Here is a 19,759-nt window from a genome sequence, read left to right on the forward strand (position 1 = left end):
CAACACCCAACAACAAAATAAGAGTGAAGAGAAAAACAATAAAAATTACACAAGACAACATGCCAGGAAATAAGAATTGATCAAAACTGAAAATAAGCAAGGCAGAGAAGAGTATTCAATATGGGCAATAATAATAACAATAATGATAATACCGCAGAGTAACTGACACCGTTAAATACTAGTACCAATGAAGGTATGAAAAAGAACACCACAAAACAGCTTTTAAATTTTATTTGTTATACCAAACACAAAGCCAAATAAGATACAAAAAAGAAAAGAAAGAATTACATATGCAGGTACAAATCTGCACTACCACACACAGCCCACTTCTCCCTCATACAACAAATTCACCACTGTCATTTTCAAAGCAGTTCCGTATTGTTTCCAACTAACTTTTCCTCCTGCTCTGTTCTGCACGTCTAAAAAAGGCTTTAGTGACCCACTCTTCTTACTTTTTTCCCCATATTAGTAGCGTTATCAATAATCCCCTTCTGTTAACTTCCCCAAACTGAAAAAGCAAAATTCTAGTATTATATACCATCATCAAGGAAAACAAACCCCCACGTTGGGCCAATATGTCTTACTCTGCACTGTGAGTCCCTGACCTCAATGTCAGTCAGTTTGATTACTCATCCTCTTGAATCATGGTTGGTCACTACACAATCAGAATTAAGTCTTTCTTAGTAGTAATTGTTTTTACAATGTTGCTGCTAACTATATATTCTTCTGATTCTGCTTACTTCCTTCTCCATTAGCTCCTGTTAGTTTTTCCAGGTTTGATACCACCCCTTGCACTATTTCTTACAACACAATGACATTTCATTACATGCTTACGCCATAATTTGTTTAGTTGTTCCCAACTGGTGGACACTCCCTTAGTGTCCAATCAACACAAAGTATCTTGAGAGACATGGTCAAATGACAAAATAATACCTTTAAAGAAATTTAGTTACTAGCAAAATTAGCAATTTTGTTTAGAGTTCTTTTGTTAAGTTTCTTAAATGGAGAAGCAGTAAATGCATTTTCACTAAAAATACATAAAAAACCCAAGGCTGCCTCATTTTCACACTGCTATTTCACAAATTCTTGAAAATTAAATAATTGCAATAAGGAATGAAAAAGAAATTAGGAGTAACAGTGATTAAGAAGTTCAATTCAGTCAAACACGTATTTATGAAGCACAGATTCAAGGCTGATATAAAAATGCTAGGGATACAACAAAAAAACCCAAAACATTCCTTGTCTCAAAGAAGCTTACACTCTAGAGGGCAAAAACAACATCAGCACAGATAAGTAAATACAATGTGTAGACAAAAAAAGCTAAGAAGCATAATGGATGGAATGCTGACTTTTGAGTCAAGACACTGGATTCATGTTCTACCTCTGACATATACATTGTTGCAGTTACCGTGCATACTGTTTTCATGGTTCTGCTTACTTTACTCTGCCTCAGTTCGTATAGATCTTTTCATGCTTCTCTGCAGTCATCACATACATCACCAACCTAACCCTGCCTGCTTACTGCTACAGGTGGGGATCCTACCTTGCAGTCAAAACACACAAAAAAATGTACAAAAACTTTTGCAAAGATGATTCCACTCATTGTCAGTACATGGAACGTGTGCATGCTTATGGACAACATGAAATCCATTAGACTTTAAAGACCAATAGCTCTTGTGAGAGAGCTCAACAGGCATCACATCCAAATAGCAGCCCTGAATGAAACAAGGCTAGCAAATGAAGGCTAGCTTACTGAAGTTGGAGCTGGATATACAGTTTGCTTGACTGGCTACAGTGATGGGGAACGGTGTGAAATGGGCACAAGTTTTGCAATTAAAACTAATCTAGTTGACAAACTTGTATGCCTTCCGAAAGAAGTGAATGACAAGCTAATGACAATGTGATTGCTACTTGCAGGAAACTGCCACACCACCATCATCAGTGCGTATGCTCCCGCCACGATGAACCATGATGAGGTCAAAGGAAATTTTTATGGAGATCTGGAGACTCTCATCATCAGTATGCCAAAAGAGGACAAGCTCGTAATTCTGGGTGACTTTAATACCATAGTAGTACAGATCATCAGATGTGGCAAGGAATCCTTGGGAGGAACAGGGTCAGAAACAGCAACAGCAATGGTAATTTACTACCAAAGACCTGTGCAGGTCATGACCTTCTCATCACCAACACTGTCTTTTGTTTGCCTAAATGCAATAAAACTTCGCGATTGCACCCTTGTAGCAAACACTGACATTTAATAGACTATGTCATGGTAAGGAGAAGAGACAGATAGGATGTGATTGTGACAAAAGCAATGTGTGGTACAGAAGGCTAGACCGATCATAGATGTATTCTCTCCAAGCTAAACATTTGCATTCAACAAAAGCAGCAGCCCCAAGAAAAGATGTCTCTCAGAAAACTTAATACATTAGAGTGCTTCTACATGCATGAACAGTTTGTTGCTAACTTGGAGGGAAAGCTGAGTCAACACATGGTTGGCAACAGTGGAGCAGAAAAGGAATGGGCAGCTTTCAGAGATCTGATATACAGCATTGCATTTACTCATCTGGGCCAGAACACTTGCAAACATCAAGATCAGTTTGATGAAAATGATGGGGACATTCAGAAGCTGTTAAAAAAACAAGAACTTCACAGAGTTTACCAGCGGGACAGTTTACCTGTCTCTAAGAAGGCAGTGTTCAATTCCACCAAAAGTAAAGTGCAAGCAATGCTTAGAGAGATGCAGGATTCTTGGCTCAGTAAGAAGGCAGATGAAAATCCGTTAACAATCCAAAACATTTCTGTGGTGCCCTGAAGGCTGTTTATGGGCCAAAGACCTATGGTGCTCTCAACTACTCAGTGCTGATGAGGTGATAACAACATGATCTGGGAGAGACAGGCCAAACACTTTCATAGCATTCTCAATAGACCATCAACGACCAATGCTATAGCCACTGACTGTATAACCCAGGCTGAAGTCAATCTCTCTTTAGCCAAACTTCCAAATGAAGAAGAGGTTTTGAATGCCATTTAGGTTCCTCTCATGGAGTAAAGTGCTTGGTTCTGATTCTTTTCCAGCAGAGATTTAGGAGGCAGAGTTCACTGCTAATACAAAAGCTGACTGAAATCTTTCTGGGTTATATGGTAAGAGTAAGTTATCCTCTAGGAGTTCAAAGAAAGCTCCACTGTCCATCTCTATAGAGGAAAAGGAAATAGATCATCCTGTGACAGTCACAAGGGGTTCTGTCTCATAGCCACTGCTGGCAAGATTTTTGCCAGAGCCCTCCTTAACAGTCTGATGCTTCATGTGGAAGACAGCCATCTATCTGAGAGCCAGTGTGACTTCAGAAAGGGCCAAGGAATAGTCAACATGGTGTTTGTGCTGACAACTCCAAGAGAAATGCCAGAGCAGAACACAAATCTATACAATGTTCATCAAACTAATGAAGGCTTTTTGGTTCTGTCAGTTGTGAGAGCTTGTGGAAAATTATGGAAAAATTTGGTTACCTGTTAGTAATTGTATGTCAATTTCATGACAATGCTCTCACTGCTTCTGGATAATGGACAATGCTCTTGTGCCTTCCCAGTCACCAATGGAGTGAAGCAGGACTGTGTGATCACTCTTAGGTTTTTTAGCATGATGTTTTCAGCTATGTTGTTGGATGCCCTTCAACAAGGACGAAAACAGCATCAAGGTCATCAATTTACCACACTGACGGTAAATAATTTAATGTGAAAAGGTTAAGAGCCAAATAAAATAGAGGGAGAGTTGGTGTGTTACTTTTTGTTTCAGATAATTGTGCACTCAATGTAGCCTCGGAGGCTGAGATACAAAAAAGTATGGATCAATTCTCTGCTACTTGTGCTAATTTTGGCCTGACAATTAACAGCAAGAAAACAGAGGTTCTCCAACAGCCAGCACTGCATCATCCATACATGGAACCATCAGTTACAGCAAATGGAGAAATTTTGAATGCTGTGGATAAGTTCACTTACCTTGGCAGTATACTTTCCAAGGATGTACACACAGATGATGAAGTTGACACATGCATTGCCAGAGCTAGCTCAGTGTTTGGGAGGCTCTGAAGGAAAGTGTGGGAGAGAAAAGGTATTAGGCTGCCTACCAAACTGAAGGTCTACAGAGCTGCTGTGCTGACCTCATTGTTGTATGCCTGTGAAACCTGGACAAGTGTACCAGTGATATGCCAGGAAACTGAATTGCTTCTATCTGAATTGTCTTAGGAAGATTCTGAAGATCTGGAGAGATAAGGTACCAAACACTGAAGTCCTTTCTTGAGCTGAACGGCCAAACATTCAAACTCTATTGCAGAAAGCATAACTCCAATGGGCTGGCCACATTGTTCAAATGCTAAAAGTACATTTGCCTAAAAGACTATTTTACGGAGAACTCACACAAGGCAAGTGCTCACATGGAGGTCAGAAGGAGTGATACAAAGATACTCTCAAGGTCTCTCTAAAGAACTTTGGAACCAATTGTGAGACATGGGAGACACTGGCACAGGACAGCTCAACATGGTGTGCCCCCATCAAAGAAAGCACTATGCTATATGAGCAAAGCAAATTGCAAGTCACTCAAAAAAACAAAAACATCCCAACACATGAATTGCACAAATTTAGAGACATTTCCACTCCAAATATTCATATGGACTATTTGTGCCCAACCTGTGGTAGAACCTTCTGAGATTGTACTGTTCTGATCAGCCACAGTAGGACACATGGTACCTGGATCCCAACATAGTAATGTCAATTTGGTCCTCTTTGAGCATGAAGGACAATAACCAGAATTGTGGTGTATGGTGTAAGGTGTTGGTCTAAGCTTAATTTTTGTCACATTGTTTTTCAGTTTTCCCAGCAGTTGTTTTTTTTTTTTTTTTTTATCAAATAGGGAGTTTTTCCTTAGGCAATTTATGTTTAACACTTTTATCAAACACTAGGTTACTGAGTTCTATTGTTTCTGAATCTCCCTTGTCTAGTCTGTTCCACTAATCTATCTTTCTATTCTTTAACCAATACCAGAAGGTTTTGATGACTATTGCTTTTAAAATAGAGAGTGAGGCTTGGAAGTACTCTTCCCCTTTTATACTTACTTCTTTTCACCATATCCCTTAACATTCTTGATCTTTTGTTTCTTCCAAATGAATTTTGTTATTTTATCAAGTTCTACAAAGCATTCCCTTTGTAATTTCATTTGTATAGCATTTAAAGTATAAATTAATTTTGGTAATATTGTCATTTTTGTTATATTGGCATAGTCTAGCCATGAGCACTGAATATTCTTCCAGCTATTTAGGTTGTTCTTTAATTCTTTAAGGAGCCCTTTGTAACTGAATCTATACAAGTCTTTTGTGTACTCTTGGAGGTTGATCTTCAGATATTCTATGCATTTTGTAGTTATTTGGAATGGGATGTCCCTTTCTTTTATTAATTCTTGTGTTTTGTTATTATTATGTGGAAATGCTATTAATTTTTGAGGATTTATTTTGTAGCCTGCAACTTTGCTGAACCTATTGTGTCAGTATCTTTGTTAATTTTCTGGGGTTTTGCAGTTAAATCATCATACCATCAGCAAATGGGGATAGTTTTATCTCCTCTTTACCTCTCTATATTACTTTACTTCTCTCATCTCATTGCTATTGCATTACAGAACTGTATCAAATAATAATGGGAAAGGCAGGCATCCCTGCTTTACTTCCATATTTACTACAAAAGTATCCTCATTGCATATGATATTTGCTTTTGGTTTTAGATTGATGTTTTTATGATATATTTTTATATCTCTATGCCTATAGAGAGAAAATACCTGGATGAATGTCCTACTTTGTTAAATGCTTTTTCTGAATCTACTGAGATGATCTTGTGGTTTTGGATGTTTTTAGACTTTAATATGATTATGTTGTTTTCCTAATGTTGAACGATGCTTAGGTTTCCTGGGCATAAAGCTCACTTGATCATAATGAATGATTTTTTGGACACATCGCTGTAGTCTGAGAGGACTTTGTTTAAAATGTTTTGGTCAATGTTCATTAATGATACTGACTTAAGAGTTTTCTTTGGGTGTTTTATCTTTCCCTGGTTTTAGGACTGCATTTGTCCCATAAAAAGGATTCTGATAGGGTTCTTTCTTTCTCAGTCTCTGAAAATAATTTGTGAAGTATGGGTTATTAACTGTTCATTAAAGGATAGATAGAGTTCTTTTGTGAACCCATCAGGACCAGGAGTTTTTTTGTTGTTACTTCCTTTATAGCTGGATCTTTTTCCTGTTCTGAGATTGTTATTTAAGATCTCTATCCGAACTTCTGATACTTTGGGGTTTTTGTATTTTGGAAGGTATTCCTTTAGTGTTCTCATTTTGTTAGCGTATAGCTGTGCAGAGTATGTCCTAATTATTCTTTTTTTCTTATGGTTTTGCTGGGATTTCACCTTGCTCACTTCACATTAGCCAAGGATTTATTAATTTTATTAATCTTTTTAAAGAACCAGCTTTTGGCTTTATTTATCATTTTCTATTTTTTGTTTCCAATTCATCTATTTCCCTCTTAAATATTACCTCTTTTGTGCCTATTTTTTATTTGCTGATTTTCTAATTTTTAAAAAATGTAGTTCATTAACGTACTCTTTTTCTAAGTTGTTAATGCATGATTACAAAGATAAAATTTTCCCCCAAGGACTGCTTTACCTGCATCCCAGAAATTCTGGTATGTTGTTTCACCATTATAATTTTAACACAGTGATTTATTCTATCATTTGTTCTCTGACCCACTCATTATTTAAGATTTCATTGTTAAGTAACTATTTGGGTCTGTATCTTTTGTTTCTATTCTTATTGCACTATGGTTTGTAAATGATATATTGATTATTCATACCTTTTAACATTTATTTGTAATTATCTCTGTGCCCTAGTTCCTTGTCAATTTCTATAAAAATTCCATGTGGTGAAGAGAAATATGTATATTCTTTTGCTTTCCCATTTAGAAGATGCTATATGTCTTTTAACTCTAGTTTCTCCCAAAATTTGTTTAGTTCCATACTTCTGCTTTTGTTTATCTTTCTGTTAGACTTACCAAAAACTTATAGAGGGCTACTGAAGTCTCCTCTCATTATTGTGTTACTATCTATGTCTTCTTAAAATTCAGATGTTTCCTTTTTGAACTTGGATGCTAAGGTACTGGAGTGTATAAGTTTATTACTAATATTGGTTTGTTGTCTGTGGTTCCTTTCAGCGTACTACATTTTCCTTGTTTATCTCTTAATTTTTTGAATATTTTTGCTTTGTCTAATAGCATGAGGGCAACTCATGCTTTTTTGGATTCGCTTAATGCATAGCAATTTTTTCCCCATTGCTTCCATTTTATTTTGTGCATGTCTTTGTTTTTTAAACAAGCTTCTTGTAAGCAATAGACTATAGAGTTTTAATTTCCTATCTAATCTATAGCTCTTTTTCATTTTATTAGATTGTTTAATCCATTCATATTTAAAGCTATAAAAATTAGGATAATTTTTTCCTCCATCTGTCTCTAAAGTTGCTTTTTTTCAAGTTATGATTTTCCCCCTCTTCTGCTGTAAACAGAATTATGTTCCTTCAGTTACTTTATTTTAATCTTTTTTAAGGTGGCCCTATTCCCATGGTTCTCTTTCTCGTACACCTGTCCCCTTCTTCTCATTTGTTACCCCTTTTCCTCTTATAGTTTGCTTGTTAGTTCCTTTCTTCATGATTTTTTTCTAGTTATATGTTTCTTCCTCCCCTCAGTCAAATAGATTCACTCTTTCTCCTTTCCTTCAGTTATTCCTGTTCATTAGTTTTTGCTTAATTTTTGCACCCCTTTACAAAAAGGATTTCCTCTGACTCTCATTAACCATCTTCTCTTTCTCTTTAGTCTAGACCTTCATTCTCTGATTCATGACCCCTATAATCATCTGGTCTCCCTTTTCTCTGTATTCTCCATATAATCAGTTTCTAAGGCATTCATTCTTGGCTCTCTCCTCTAGATGCTTTCAGCCACTGACCAGTAGGGCTTACCCCATGGATTCCCCTTTTCCATTATGTCTCACTCTCAGAACAATGTCAATCATTGCAGGGGTGAGACATGACTCTACCCCATGGTAAGGCCTCTTCCTCACCTCTGATCTATGCCCTTTCTTGTTAACCTCTTTTCCTATATTTACCTGGAATTTTCCTCCCAATGTTCATGCTCTCCAGGGCCTCAAACTCCTCCTCCCTCTCAAGACAAGTAGAATTTTCAAATATCAAATCCCCTGTCCCCCCTCTCCCAAGCCTCATCCAGTGTAAAGTTTTCATTTCTCTTCATCCATAGGAGCTTTCATAAATAGAACCCCTCTCTCCCCTCCAAAGGCCTCCTTCCTTTTTTTCCCCTTCTCAATATTTCCCTCCATCCTTCTCACTCACTTCCCTATAGGCCTTTCTCTTTCTAAAAACACAGAAGTCACCTTCCCCTCATTGCTAGCCCTTGATTTGACTCTAGCACATCACTCACTTCTTTCAAAAGAAGTATTCACCTGTAGACAGGATGTCACCATGTTCTGTCTATAATGTTCCCTGTTCACCTCTTTACTGTTACCTCTACCAGATTTCTGCTTTCTCTCTTGTCTCCTTGTATACATTTAGAAAGAAATCTTTTACTAGTCTTTCTGTCATCACTCTGTCCTTGCCTGCTGCATTTATTCACTTCTCTTGTATTTCTGTTGACTGGGGTGTTTGAGAAGCAAATAATCTCTTCAGTTCTGGTTTTCATCCTAAAAATGTCCAACGTCTTCTTCATTATTGAATATCCATCTTTTGTCCTAAATGGTTAAGCTAAAATTGGAGGACAGATTGCATTCTGAGTTCCACTGCTCTTCAGAACACATTATTCCATCCCTCCTCCTTTTGCTAGTCAGTGCAGAATAGTCTTACATTATTTGAATGCCCGTTCCTTTGAATTTGAAGATCTTTTTTCTGATGGCTTGCAGAACTTGGTCCTGAATCGAATTGTTAATTTTAACTACCCTGTGTCTTGGAGACCACAGCCTTGGCTTTTTTGTTTTTTTAATATTGTATCATTCTTTCTTTCCATTCTTTCAAATGGAATTTCATTTTCTATAGTCAGAAGTTCTGGACAGTTCTCTTCTATTACTTCAATTTTGTATTAAGGTTTTTTTGTCCTTTCATGTGCTTCTGTGATACTTATGATCCCTAGTTGACTTTACATACACTGTCTTCAAGATCAGTATATTTTGCTTGAATAGTGAGCATATTTTCTTTTAATCTTATTGGTTTTGCTTCTCTTCTTCTATGTTCATTCCTGTATATTTGTATCCCCAATTTATTGTTCTCTCTATGGTTTCTTCAGTGAGGCTTGCCATGGCAGATTCCAGTTTCTCTATTCTGCTCATTATTTTCACTGTGCAGCACATAAATTTTGTTCATTTATCTTTTTTTGTGGTTCTTTTATCCTCAAATTCAACAGGATTCCTTTTTCCTACCAAGTATTGGGTTTTCCTTTGTTTTGCAGTATTTATCCAAAAAATGCCTAAACTCATTTATGACATTTGAAGGTCATATCTCCTATTGATTTATCTGTTTACGTTCAAGGCCTTTGAGATTTCTTCTTCCTGAAATCTTTGGTACTTTCAACCTCCCCACCCCTTTATTTTCCTTATCACTAACTCCCTGATTCTTTTGCCTCTGGGTGCTGTGCTCTATCCTTCAGGCTTGGTAGAATGATGCACAGACCCCCACATACATGGTATCCTGTTTTGGTGACCTGTCACACTTTTGTTCCTCAGTTCCTTGGCATGGTGCAGGCAGTTCAGAGCATCTTCCTCTACAGCACTTCGCAGCACCGGTTGTAGCCCCTGACAGGCTTTCCCTCCTAAAAGATTATCAAGGTCCAGGCACACTTCTAGAGCCTTGAGCTAGGGTCACCATGGCACTGGAAAGAAAGAAGGGGAACCAAGGTATAGGAATGAGTGTTGAGATTGTGTCATATCTTAGGGTAGCCTTGATGCCAGTGATACGGGAGGTGGGAGAAGGGAGCTAAGTGAGTGTCAGTTCCTGGGTTTTATTTTTTAACCTTCTTCTGGATTCCAGGTGTCCTAGACTGTGAAAAGAGCTAAAGTTGCTTTGTCTTTGGCACGTAATTTCTGTTTTGGAGAGGTACGAGAGGCTATGGGTATCAGAGAAAATGTCTAGTTTGTTATATGGTTATGTCACATGATCTAGAAGTTGCACTTTATTTCATCAATGATGAAAGCTACAAGCCACAAATGAATGACTAAGTTCCTCAATTATGTCTTTAGATTCAAAAGAAAATTGAGGTCTTCCAATTATCTAAATATGGCAATGAGAACTATTTATAAAACACTGATAAGAAAATCAACCATTCCCCAAATGATAAATGCTCAAAGATGAAGAAAATAAAGCTATCTATAGTCATATGAAAAAATGCTTTAAATCACTATTGATTAGAGAAATGCAAATTAAAACAACTCTGAGGTACCACCTCACACCTATCAGATTGGCTAATATGACAAAAAAGGAAAAAGATAAATGTTGGAGAAGATGTGGGAAAATTGGGACACTAATACATTGTTGGTGGAATTGTGAACTGATCCAACCATCTGGAGAGCAATATGGAACTATGCCCAAAAGGCAATCAAACTGTAGATACCCTTTGATCCAGCAATACCTCTATTAGGTCTGTGCCTCAAAGAGATCATAATAAAGAAAAAAGGACCTATATATACAAAAATATTTAGAACAGCTCTTTTTGTGGTGACAAAGAATTGGAAATCAAAGGGATGCCTATCAATTGGGGAATGGCTGAACAAGTTGTGGTATGTGAATGTAATGGAATACTACTGTGCTATAAGAAATGATGAACAGGTGGACTTGAGAAAAACCTGGAAAGACTTACATGAACTGATGCTGAATGAAATAAGCAGAACCAGGAGAGCACTGTACACAGTAACAGCCACATTGTGTGATGATCGACTTTGATAGACTCAGCTCTTCTCAGCAATACAATGATCCAAAAGACTTGTGATGGAAAATGCTCTCCATATCCAGAGAGAGAACTATGGAGTCAGAATGCAGAATGAAGCATACTATTTGCTCTTTTTTGTTTTTTTTCTTTCTTGTGTTTTTTTCCCCTTTTGTTCTGATTCTTCTTTCACAACATGACTAATGTGGAAATATGTTTAACATGATTGTATATTTTAGCCTATATCAGATTGCTCGCCATCCTGGGGAGAAGGGAGGGACAGGAATGAGGGAGAAAAAAATTCTGGAACTCAAAATCTTGTAAAAGTGAATGTTGAAAATTATCTTTACATGTAATTGGAAGAAATACCATTAAGTGGGGAAAAATAAAAATAAAATTTAAAATATTTAAGGAAAGAAAAAAATCAATCATGCCAAATCATCACTGAATAAAGCAAAATCCCATGTAATACATTATATAAAATGTATTTAATTCAAATGTCTGTGATGTAATTTGAGTTGTCATTTTCCCCTTAGTCCAATCTATCTAAAACCCTTATATAGATGTTCCAATAATAGTTGATACGCTAAAATTACCATTCATCTTCAGAACCAGTGCATAAAAAGGTCTAATTTCAAAATAGTCAACATTCTAATGAAATGTAGTAGCGACACAGACATAAGATGAAAAAGGTATCTTAGCCTGGTAACTTTTTAATAGCTAATACCTATGAATCAAAATGTATGAATATCAAAACATTTAATATAAAGTCACAAGACCAACATAATTTCCCCAATAGTGAGTGTTTTTAATGTCATAAGTATGAAATTATCAAATTTTCTAAGTTATTCAGTCCAGGATGTAAAACATTTTTATTTCTTAGGAGATACTCAATTAATGTTTATTGAACTGAATTTAGATCACTGGTAACAAAGCACATTCTTAGTGTTTTAAGACACTGGTTTTAGTTTGGCTGTTCTCTAGAGAAGAGGTATCAAATATATGGCTCATGGGCCACATACAGCCCACAACATTCTCAAGTATAATACAAACCAGATTAAAATATAATTGGGAAACATTTATCAAAATAAATAAAAATGCAATAAAACACAGATAGTATTTTCAAACTTAGTGGACCCTGTTTTCTGTTTCAGTTTGAAATCACTGCTCTAGGTTACCAAATTATAAGAAAACAGATGAGGAGTACATGTCCATGTAAACCTATGTTAAATCTATTTAAGCCTCTTTCTTTCTCTTCTCATACTTGTATAGAAACCCTTATAAAAAGAAATTCAGTATTTAACAAGTGAACCATCTCTCCAAATGCTTCCATTATTACATATTACTAGGTGGAAGGTTGCATCATCCAAATGCACTGAATCAATATCCTTTTTACCTGAGGGCCATTTTTATTTTGAGGTGTCAGCATAGCTTGTATTGTTATGTTGGAAACTGATTCTCTCTCTCTTTGTAAATAATATTTTATGTTTTCCAATTACACATAATTTCAACATTCTTTTTTTTGTAAGATTTTGAGTTTCAAATTTTGTCTCCCTCCTCAAGATGGCAAGCAACCTGATGTAGGTTATACACATGCAATCATGTAAACATATTTCAACATTAGGCATTTTGTGAAAAAAGAAACAGAACAAAAGGGAAGAGCCACCAACCCCCCCCCCAACTGAAAATGGTATGCTTCAATCTGCATTCTTCTTCTGAATGTGGAAACCATTTTTCATCATGAGTCTTTTGGAGTTGTCTTAGATCCTCCCATTGCTGAGAAGAGCCAAGACTGTGAAAGTTGATCATCGCACAATGTGACTGTTAGTGTGTACAATGTTCTCCTGGCTCTGCTCATTTCACTCAGCATCAGTTCATATATATCTTTCCAGGTTTTTCTGAAGTCTACCTGCTCATCATTTATTATAGCACAATAGTATTCCATTACATTCATATACCACAACTTGTTCAGTCATTCCCCAACTGATGGGCATCTCCTCAGTTTCCAGACCTTTGCCACTTAAATATTTTTCTACATGTCTTTGGGATACAGACCTAGTAGTGGTACTGCTGGATTAAAGAGTATCTACAGTTTTGTTGCCCTTTGGGCATAGCTCCATATTGCTCTCTAGAATGGTTGGATCAGTTCACAACTCCACCAACAATGTATTAGTGTCCCAATTTTCCCACATCTCCTCCAACATTTATCTTTTTCCTTTTTTTTTTTGTCATATCAGTCAATCTGATAGGTATGAGGTGGTACCTCAGAGTTGTTTTAATTTGTATTTCTTTAATCAATAGTGATTCGGAGCATTTTTTCATATGACTATAGATAGCTTTAATTTCTTCATCTGAAAATTGCCTGTTCATATCCTTTCACCATTTATCATTTGGGGAATGACTTGTATTCTTATAAATTTGACTCAGTTCTCTATATATTTGAGAAATGATGCCTTTATCAGAGACATTGGCTGTTAAAAATGGTTTCTACTTTCCTTCTAATCTTGGTTGCATTGGTTTTGTTTGTGCAAAAACTTTATAATTTAATGTAATCAAAATTGTCCATTTTGCATTTCATAATATTCTCTATCTCTTGTTTTGTCATAAATTGGAAGCTGGTTCTCTTATCTCTCTTATCACTTATCTCTATTATCTGGAGAGGTTTCTTTTCTTCTTCGGATTTGATGAAGTCAACTGTACTTTCATCCAATTGAAAGTATTTTTGCTTCTCATTTGTCATCAATGCCCCCTGTTTAACACAAAACCATCTTTGACAACTGTATTATCTGGAAGCGGCTTAGAAGTAAAGGAAGAAAGATGACTTTGTGACTATTTCAAATTATCCCTATCAATACCTTTATTTTTTCTAAGTTGGTCTAGTAATATATACACCACCACCAATTCCTGTCCTGTAAGACACTTGTTTTTTTCCACTGGGATTTTCAATGTGATGACACTGCGAAACTGATTGCTTTGGTACTGTTATTTTTATTTTATTTTGTTTTATTTCATTTTATTTTTTAAGCTTTATTCAAAACATGTGCCAATTCACCAGGTCTTCTTGATCACCACTTTTAGGAAACATTTCCTCATCCCTGCACTCATAACAAAACAGAATTCTTCCTTTGGCCTTAACTGCATCGTTAACTTTTGAAACAAAAGAGAGTTTAACAAGCTTCAATAGGTGGGGATCCAGAAAGAAGGTTTGGTGGATTATCCACATATTATACCAGACTATCCTTTCTGGTATTCAGTATGAAATATCTTCCCAGAAATTTCCCACTGTTCTCACTTTTGTCAACGTCTAGAAAAACACAAATTTAATTCTACAAATCCACGCAAGGCATTTTTGAACTTGAATATTCCTCAGGAATTTCAGGTCAGTTCTTGAAGATGGGGACAAGAGTGAAGATCCTCCATCACCTTGGCTCTGATCTGCTCTGACAACACAGATGAGCTGGGGCTGTCTACTACCCCACGAGCCAAATGGTGCTAGCTCAGTTTGAATGGGCTCTTTCTGTGCAGTCTTTTAAAATTGCTATCATTAAACCCCTGACAACAATAATGAATCTCTGAATGGTATCTTTCTCTTCAACAAATTCTGAAAGAATCTGAAAGAGCTGGATAAGTGGTACAAATTGAAAAAGTAGCATCATTTTCCAAATGTAACCTAGCCTAACTTCTTCATCTATTTAATTTCAGATCCAGTATTTTGTCCATCTGTAGTATCTGTCTAAGATATGTGTATTTGTGGACTAAATCTATATAGAGTATCCAACCAGCTATACAGTAAAGAAAGAGTCTTGTAAGCTTGGTTTCTTTCTTTTTTTTCCTTTTTACATAAGTAGCATAAATGGATGCTGTATAGAGGCTTTCTCTGTATCTAATGATATACTCGTATACTCAGTGAATTACAAACTAAGAGCTAAAAGGGACTTTAAAAGCCATTTAGTCCACTCCCTTCATTTTAAAAATGAGAAAATTCAGGATCACAAAGGCAAAATGGCTTACCCATTTATATTTTTGTTGTACTGATCATATCTCAACAGTGAAGTGTTAAAATCTCCCATTTTCTGGCAATTTCTTCTAAGATTTTGAGATCTTCTTTTATAGATTTTATTACAGAATTACTAAGCACACACATATTTTTAAATGTATATGATCTTTATTTTTTTTTTGCAGGGGGGAAGACAGGGCAATTGGGGTTAAATGACTTGCTCAAGGTCACACAGCCACCTAGCTACCCCGTAAATGATCTTATTTTAAAATAGAAGCTTTTAGAATAAGATCTCTTTGTTTAGTTCTTTTAATGTTTTCTAATTTGAGTCTTATTTTGAGACCATCAGCCACTTTCTGTAATTTGGTAAGGACATGGTAAACTTTAGACTACCTTTTAATTTGAATCCCTAAATTTTCTGAATTAAATGTGCTTTCTGTAAACAATATTGTCAGATTCTGTTTTAATGCTTTCTGTAACCATTTTTATTTTCATTAGAGAGCTTAGCCCATTTACATTTAATCTTACAATTGTTAGATTTGTCTTTTCTTCTATTATTGGAGAGGTGAATAGTGAAGTGGAAAGACTATTGGACGAAGAATCAGGAGAAGTACAGATTAAGGTGATCCCACTTCTATCATTTGCTATCTGTGCAAGCCTAAACAAACCAATTATACTCTTAGAACCATAGTTTCTGAAGCTATAAAGTGGGGATAAGAATATGTGCTGCAACATAATTGTTGAAATGACTATATGAGGAGCGTAAATGAAAAAAATGGGGACAGGTATGTGGCGCAGTAAGTAGAGCACCGGCCCTGGAGTCAGGAGTACCTGAGTTCAAATCTGGCCTCAGGTACTTGACATACTTACTAGCTGTGTGACCTTGGGCAAGTCACTTAATCCCAATTGCCTTGCCTTCCCCCCTTAAAAAAAAAGAATTCTGTAAATGAAAAAATGCAAAAGACCTAAATGGCTGCTGTAAAGAGAGTTGAAAAAGGGCCATTATACATAGCACAGAGAAAAGAAATGATTTAGGAATACATGGATGCCTGAGGTTCTAGTTTATAGCAGGAATATTTTTTAAATTTATTTTTAGTTTTCAACATTGATTTCCATAAGAGTTTTCAATTTTCTCCCCTTCCCCCTCCCCGCCCCTCCCCAAGGCAGCATGCAATCTGATATGGGCTCTACATACACATTCACATTAAACATTTTCACATTAGTCATGTTATAAAGGAGTATTAGAACCAATGAGAGGAACCACGAGAAAGAACAAAACAAAACAAAAAAAGTGAGCAAATAGTATGCTTCAATCTGCATTCAGACTCCATAGTGCTTTCTCTGGATGTGGACAGCATTTTCCATTATGAGTCTTTTGGAGTTGTCTTAGATACTTGCATTGCTGAGAAGAGCCAAGTCTATGAAAGTTAGTTATTGCACAATGTGGCATAGCCAGAATACTGGCAAAAAAGGCAAAAATGGGAAGTCAGTGTTTGAGAGACTGTAGAAAGATGGAGACATTAAGCCATTTTTTGGTAGTTATAAATTAGTATAACAATTCCAGAAAACAAGTTGGAATCATATGAAGTGAATGCTAAAATATCCATATGCTTTGACCAAGAGACTCTACTGTTACAGCATATATACCCCAAGAGAGTTAATGACAAGAAGAAAGGGCCCATATACATCTAAGTATTTATAACAGCATTTTTTTGTAATAGAAAAGATACTAAAGTATTTATAATAGCTTTGGGGGGGGGGGAAGGAATAATAACAAAATCCTAGAAACAAGGTAGATGCCTATCAATTAAAATATAACCAAAAAAAAGGTCACGGTAGGTGAATGTAATTGGAGTATTACTGTGCTTTAAGAAATGATAAACATCATGAATACAGAGAAGCATGAGATTTATATGAACTGATACAAGGAAAAGGAGAACCAGAAAAAAAGACACATCATGACTACAATAATATAACTGGAAGCAATAACAAGACAACAAAAAATTAATGCGGTAAAATTATAATGATCAAGCTTGGCCCCAAAGAAGAGTTATAAGGAGATACTTTTTACCTCTTCTTTGCAAAGTGAGGGGATTGCTTTTTTTTCTTTAATTAGGAGAGGGGCCTTTATATCCTCAGTGTTTAGCACAGCACAGCACATTAGGCAATTAATAAATGTTAGGTGATTGACTGAAGAAATAAGGATATGCATAATGTTTAAATATAGGAACACGTAACTAAAGTAAGGGTCTAGCAACTACTCAGAACAATACTGAACATCAATAAATACTGAAATAAATACTGAACATCAGACTTTTTAAATACATTGATTAGTTTTGCTGAACTATTTTCCTTCTTTTAAAATCTTTATCAAAGGACTTGCAGAAGAACTCATCATCTCACTCATGGCATAAAACAAGATGATTTCTTACTCAACAACAGTGTTTGCTACTGTCATGGACAATGTCCAATTCAAATCCAAATGAGAGACTAAGTAAACACATAATTTTTTTAAAACCTCGATTCAATCACATATCATGGAAAAGCCTCTCACATATTAATAATTTATTAAGAAAAACCAGCAAAAATTTTTGCCTTATTTTACAATCATTGGTTGTGTTAATTATCATTGGTAAGACAAGCTAAATAAATATTCCCATATAAAATTTATCATTTCAAAACTTATCTAATCTCGATCTCAAGCAGCTGGACAATATATTTGTTTTAGTAGAATTTTCCACTCCCTTTCAAGTACTTCTACTTGATTCAAAAACCTAAATTGTAACCTTTCTATGGTTCAACTGTATTGCTTCTGTGCCCTCATTGGAAGGATGACTAAAATGAAATAATGCAAGACAAGGGAAATCAAGATAATCTGTATTTTCTTCACTGTCACTTCTTCCTTTCAAAGGACATAATATTTTTCCACCTAAAATTGCTGAATACTGAGGCAACACTTATTATTTCCTAATACGTTGTTTTTTGTTTTGTTTTTACAATATTTAGTAATTCAGAACTCTCTAATTTCCTCCATTTACTTGATAGGTTCATGAAGATTTCTATTTTCAGAATCTCCCTAGTTAATGGCGTATGAAAAGTATATTGTCCACTCTTTTTGGTAAATATTTCAGAACTGCTGTTTTATTCATTACTTGGCACAAAAAGTGTATCCACAACACCTCACATGCTTCACACTTTATTTATGGAAGCTGTCCTTTTGGCTTTGCTTCAGGGTATACAAAAACAGCAGTTACTTCTATTTATGTAATTGTCAAGATCAAAGTTTCAGACCAATTGACATGCCCTGCAGCCCAAATAGGCCTTTATTTGTTCCCCTACCTAGTTCTGGCACAAGACAGTGGTAATGGCCAAGGGAAGCCTAGAGGACCCTAACTAAAACACACACAGTGTCCTCATGAAACATTTTCTAGATTGGAGCATCTTTGAACAGGCTCTAGTCTGAATTTTACCGAGAGTTGAGATGAAAGTAGAACATTTAGGTAGAGATATCCTACATTTATAGTGGTGGCACTAAATTGAAGGAGAAAGATCAGAGGAAAAAGAGGAAAATCATTTACACATATATTATAGCTAAAATCATGAGAATGGATGGGCTCTTAGAAGAAAGAAAATAGTAATAACACTGATAGAAGCCAGAAGTTCCTACACACTCAATGCCAATAGGAATTTGTAGCATTATAAGGTAAACTGAGCCCCTAAACCCACAGCATTGTATAGGAAATGGTGAGAGGCAAATAGTAAAAATTTCACTTAAAGGTCAGGAAAAGTTAATGGAGAAAAGGTCTTTTGAATGCTCCAGAACAGACAACTGAAAGTTTCAACTGGGTGATTAAAACACGAATCAGACTCTAGAGAGACAGAGAAAGAACTGGGAGGGATGAATCAGAGACAGAAGGCAGTTGACAAGCCAATCGAAGAACTCAGACGTGAAATCTGGCCCCTTCTTACCTTTGCAATCTTTTTATACTTTCTTCCACATACTCTGAAATTCAGTTCCTTGCACAAATGAGACCATTTCCTAACTCCTAGCATTTTCACTGGCTGTGCCCCATACCTGAAATGCTCTTCTTTCTCATCCCTACTGCCTAACATTTCCTAGCTTCCTTAAAGTCTCAGAAAGTCCTACTTTCTACAAGATGCCTTTCCCTGTCCTCCTTAACCTTAGTGCCCACCCTCTGAGACTAACTCCAATTTATCCTGTATATATCTAGGTGTACATGGTTGTTTTCATGTTGTCTCTCTTCTTTGTTAGACTGTGAGCTTTTTGAGGGAGGGGAGTGGTGAAATTATAATGATCAAGCTTGGCCCCAAAGAAGAGTTATGAGGAGATACTTTTTACCTCTTCTTTGAAAAGTGAGGGGATTTTTTTTTAATTGGAGGAGGGGCCTTTATATCCTCTGTGTTTAGCACAGCATAGCACATTAGGCAATTAATAAATGCTAGGTAATTGACTGACTGAAGAAATAAGAATGTGCATAATGAAGGGGGAAAGTATGAAGTTAAAGATAACTACAAGTTTAAATGTAGAAATATGTAAATAAAGTAAGAGTCTAACAACTACTAATACAAGATGCTTGGCACCTCCACACTGTCTCCAAAAGAAGTTCAGGCCCAGACTTTTGTTCCAGCCTACAAAGGGAAGTAGCAGAAGTATGAACTCCTGATGAAGAAGGCCACATGGAGTAGGTAGAGAACCAACCTCTATCTCAATGAAAGTTCTACTCCAATTAAGCTATGACAG

The 19,759-nt window shown here is 36.1% G+C and overlaps 1 protein-coding gene and 1 pseudogene across 1 annotated transcript in view; both read right to left on the reverse strand.

Annotated features, from left to right (window-relative positions):
- TTBK2 (tau tubulin kinase 2) overlaps nucleotides 1-19,759 on the reverse strand; it is a 204,850-nt gene that overhangs the window by 75,170 nt on the left and 109,921 nt on the right. The gene's annotated exons all lie outside the window — the stretch shown is intronic.
- LOC118828373 lies at nucleotides 1,908-19,050 on the reverse strand (annotated as a pseudogene).

This window comes from Trichosurus vulpecula, chromosome 8 (assembly GCF_011100635.1).
Source record: "Trichosurus vulpecula isolate mTriVul1 chromosome 8, mTriVul1.pri, whole genome shotgun sequence".
In the NCBI taxonomy this organism is placed as follows: domain Eukaryota; kingdom Metazoa; phylum Chordata; class Mammalia; order Diprotodontia; family Phalangeridae; genus Trichosurus; species Trichosurus vulpecula.